This window comes from Sminthopsis crassicaudata, chromosome X (assembly GCF_048593235.1).
Source record: "Sminthopsis crassicaudata isolate SCR6 chromosome X, ASM4859323v1, whole genome shotgun sequence".
Lineage (NCBI taxonomy): Eukaryota > Metazoa > Chordata > Mammalia > Dasyuromorphia > Dasyuridae > Sminthopsis > Sminthopsis crassicaudata.
Window position 1 is genome coordinate 4,907,902 of NC_133623.1, and position 4,900 is coordinate 4,912,801.

The 4,900-nt window shown below is 51.6% G+C and overlaps 1 long non-coding RNA gene across 1 annotated transcript; it reads left to right on the forward strand.

The window, feature by feature from the left end:
- Nucleotides 1–1,586: 1,586 nt before the first annotated feature.
- On the forward strand, nt 1,587–2,465 carry LOC141548955 (uncharacterized). The gene is made up of 3 exons (XR_012484169.1): nt 1,587–1,654; nt 1,898–1,952; nt 2,383–2,465. It is a non-coding gene; the product is annotated as an uncharacterized LOC141548955 (long non-coding RNA).
- Nucleotides 2,466–4,900: the final 2,435 nt, after the last annotated feature.

The window sequence follows — 4,900 nt, forward strand, 5'->3', positions numbered from 1 at the left end:
CTAAAGACCAGCAGGTAATCCTCTATAATCAAAGAAACTAACTGACAGTTGGCTTGAGGAAGGGGGGAACTGAGAGCACAGCAGGGGCTCCCCCGAACCTAGATCTTAGCCATTGTGGAGAGGGTGGGAACCGATCTGGAGGGAGAAGACGAGAGGGCTCCTCAACAATGCGGCTTATTTACAGAGGGTGCGATGGGGTCCCTCAGCAACACACAGGGGGGCCTCCTCCAGAGACAGCTCCAGGACACGGTGAGTGATTTCTGTGTAAACCTAAAGGGCCCTAAAGCCCCCTAAAACCCCATTTGTCAAGGCAAGCATGACGAAACGCTTTGAAAAATAATGGGGCTCCTCCCTAGAGAAAAAGCATTGGGAAAGGCGCAGTTTAAGAAGAAATAGGGGGAAACTTCTGCAGAACATCAGGGGTTCCTCCTTATGGAGATCACCCAATGCACCCCTGAGCCTCTCTGCCAGCAGGGGTCTCCCTCCTCAGCTAGCTGGAATCCATTGTGGTGGGGAAGGGGAAGGGGTCCAGAGACACATGACAAGGGTCTTGTTCCCAGGGCTCATGGCCAGGCCCTTCAACTGCACACAAGGGCATCCTCCTCTATGGAAGTCTACTAAACTTGGATGACATAGAGACTCTTCCCCAAGCAACAGCTCTTATCCATGGTGAGTAAAGACACTGAGGAAAATGACAGGGTCCTCCCCAGGGATAGAGTGGGTCGGGGGAAATCCCTTAGCTGCGCAGCCGGGGTCGTCCATACTAAGTTAGGTCTAATGTACAGTGTGAGTTTCCAGAGCATCCCAGCCCAAAATTCTCCCTGCATTCCTCTGCACAGGTCTCCCTCGGAACCCATGGAATGGAAACCCTGGGAAACGTTCTAGACAACAGCAGGTAATTCTCCATAGGCAAAGAAGCGAACTGACAGTGGTCAGCTTGAGGAAGGGGGGAGCTGACACAGCACAGCAGGGGTCTCCTTCAAAGCTAGATCTTAGCCATTATGGAGGGGGTGGGCAGGGATCTGGAGAGACAAGACCATGGCTCTCCTTACCAACACAGGCCTAATTTGCAGAGGGTGCGGCGGCGTCCCACAGCAACACACAGGGGGTCCTCCTCCAAGGACAGCTCCAGGACATGGTGAGTGATTTCTCTGTGGCCCAAAGGAATCCCCGTACTAGCCGAACTCTCAAGGCGAGCAGTCGGAGACCCTGGGGGAAATAACACGGTTCATTCAAAGGGAAAGAACTTCGGGAAAGGGAGAGAGACATATACTTGCCTGCACTGTAGGGGGTCCGCCATACTAAGCCACTTCTAATCTATAGTTGAGGGTCCCAAAGTTCTCCCTGTATTCATCTGCTTAGGTCTCCCTCAGAACCCATGGATTGGAAACCCTGGTAAATGTTCTAAAGAACAGCAGGTAATCCTCAATAATCAAAGAAACTAACTGACAATTGGCTTGAGGAAGGGGGGGACTGATGCAGCACAGCAGGGGCTCCCCCGAACCTAGATCTTAGCCATTGTGGAGGGTGTGGGAAGGGATCTAGAGGGACAAGACCAGAGGTCTCCTCAACAACGTGGCTTATTTGCAGAGGGTGCGATGGGTCCCTCAGCAACACTGCAAAAGTCCCCCTGCAGACACAGCTACACAACATGGTGAGTGATTTCTGTGTGGCCCTAAAGGCAGCCCCCCTACAACCCCAGCTCTGAAGGTGATTAGGGGAAGACCCTTGGGGAAATACGGGGTTCCTCCCTAGGGAAAGAGCCACAGGAAAGGGAAAGTTGGAGAGAAATGGTTAGCTACATTATAGGGGTCCTCCATACTAAGCCAGTTGTAATCTACAGTGTGAAGGACCAGAGCATCCCAGCTCAAAATTCTCCCTGCATTCCTCTGCACAGGTCTCCCTCAAACACATGGAATGGAAACCCTGGGAAACGTTCTAGACAGCAGCAGGTAATCCTCCATAGTGAAAGAAGCTAACTGACAGTTGCTTGAGGAAGGGGGAACTGAAGCAGCACAACGGGGATCTCCCTCACCTAGGCTGAATCCATTGTTTTGAGGAAGGGGGAGGGATCCAGAGACACATGACAGGGGCCTTGTTCCCAGGGCTCATGGCCAGGCCCCTCAACTGCACAGAAGGACTTCCTCCTCTACGGTAATCTCCCGAAAATGGACAATATAGAGAGTCCTTCTTAAGCAACATCTCTCATTCAGGGCAGGCAGACACTGAGGAAAATAACAGGGGTCGTCCACAAGGAAAGAGTGTGTTGGTGGAAATCCCTTAGCTACATTATAGGGGTCCGCCATACTAAGCCAGGTCTAATCTACAGTTTGAGGGTCAGAGCTTTGCAGCTCAAAGTTCTCCCTGCATTCCTCTGCACAGATCTCCCTCAGAACCCATGGATTGGAAACCCTGGGAAACATTCTAGACAACAGCAGGTAATATTCCATAGTGAAAGAAGCTAACTGACAGTGGTCAGCTTGAGGAAGGGGGAACTGATGCAGCACAGCCGGGGTTCGCCCAACAAGGTAGATCTTAGCCATTGTGGAGGGGGTGGGAAGGGATCTGGAGGGACAAGGACAGGGGTCCCCTTACCATCACAGGCCTAATTTACACAGGGTGCGGCAGCGTCCCTCAGCAACCCACAGGGAGGCCTCCTCCAGAGACAGCTCCAGGACATGGTGAGTGACTTCTGTGTGGCCTAAAGGCAGCCCCCCTACAACCCCAGCTCTGAAGGCGAGCAGTGGTAGACCCTTGGGGAAATAACACGGTTCCTTCACAGGGAAAAAGCTTCAGGAAAGGGACAGTTGGAGACATATATTTACCTGCACTATAGGGGGTCAGCCATACTAAGCCACTTCTAATCTATAGTTGAGGGTCCAGAGCATCCCAGCTCAAAGTTCTCCCTGTATCCATCTGCTTAGGTCTCCCTCAGAACCCATGGATTGCAATCCCTGGTAAATGTTCTAGACAACAGCAGGTAATCCTCTATAATCAAAGAAACTAAATGACAGTTGGCTTATGGAAGGGGGGAACTGACAGCACAACAGGGACCCCCCGAACCTAGATCTTAGCCATTGTGGAGGGGGTGGGAAGGGATCTGGAGGGAGAAGACCAGAGGTGGTCTCAAAAACGTGCTTTATTTGCAGGGGGTGTTGTGGGGTCCCTCAGCAACACAGCAAAGGTCCTGCTCCAGACACAGCTACACAACATGGTGAGAGATTTCTGGGTGGCCCTAAAGGCAGCCCCCCTACAGCCCCAGCTCTGAAGGCAAACAGTGAGAGACCCTTGGGAATATAACTTGGTTCGTTCCCAGGGAAAGAGCTTTGGGAAAGGGACAGTTGGAGAGATATACTTGCCTGCACTCTAGGGGGTCCGCCATACTAAGCCACTTCTAATCTACAGTATGAGGGTCCAGAGCATCCCAGCTCAAAATTCTCCCTGTATCCATCTGCTTAGTTCTCCCTCAGAACCCATGGATTGGAAACCCTGGTAAATGTTCTAGACAAGGGCAGGTAATCCTCTATAATCAAAGAAACTAACTGACAATTGGCTTGAGGAAGGGGGGAACTGACAGCATAGCAGGGGCTCCCCCGAACCTAGATCTTAGCCATTGTGGAGGGTGTGGGAAGGGATCTGGAGGGACAAGACCAGAGGTCTCCTCAACAACGCGGCTTATTTGCAGGGGGTGTTGTGGGGTCCCTCAGCAATACTGCAAAGGGTCCTCCTCGAGAGACAGCTCCACGACATGGTGAGTGATTTCTCTGTGGCCCTAAAGGCAGCCCCCCTAAAACCCCAGCTCTCAAGGTGATTAGGGGAAGACCCTTGGGGAAATACGGGGTTTCTCCCTAGGGAAAGACCCACAGGAAAGGGAAAGTTGGAGAGAAATGCTTAGTTACACTATAAGGGGCCCACCATACTAAGCCAGTTCTAATGTACAGTGTGAGGGTCCAGTGCATCCCAGCTCAAAATTCTCCCTGCATTCCTCTGCACAGGTCTCCCTCAGAACTCATGGATTAGAAATCCAGGTAAATGTTCTAGACAACAGCAGGTAATTTTCTATAGTCAATGAAGCTAACTGACAGTTGTCTTGAGGAAGGGGGGAACTGAAGTAGGATAGCAGGGGTTCTCCCCCAAGCTAGATCTTAGCCATTGGGGTGGGTGTGGGCAGGGAGCTGGAGGGACAAGACCAGGGGTCTCCTTACCAACACAGGGCTAATTTGCAGAGGGTGCGATGGGGTCCCTCAGCCACACAACAGGGGGTCCTCCTCCAGAGACAGCTCCAGGACATGGTGAGTTATTTCCGTGTAAACCTAAAGGGCCCTAAAGCCCCCTAAAATCCCATTTGTCAAGGCGAGCACGACAAAATGCTTTGAAAAATAATGGGGCTCCTCCCTAGAAAAACAGCACCAGGGAAGGGGAAGTTGGAGAGTAATGGTTAGCTGCACTGCAGGGGGTCCGCCATCATATATTTGTTCTCATTAATATTTTAAGGTTCCCAAGAACCCCAGCTGGTAACCCTGCACAAATCCCTCTCTATAGCAATTCCAGAGAATAGGTTAAGAAGAAATAGGGGGAAACTTCTGCAGAACATCAGGGGTTCCTCCTTATGGAGATCCCCCAATGCACACCAGAGCCTCTCTGCCAGCAGGGGTCTCCCTCCCCAGATAGCTGGAATCCATTGTGGTGGGGAAGAGGAAGGGAGCCATTGGTGCATGACAAGGGTCTTGTTCCCAGGGCTCATGGCCAGGCCCTTCAACTGCACACAAGGGCATCCTCCTGTACAGAAATCTATTAAAGTTGGACGACATAGAGAATCCTCTCTAAGCAACAGCTCTCATCCATGGTGAGTAAAGACACTTAGGAAAATAACAGGGGTCCTTGCCAGGGATAGAGTGGG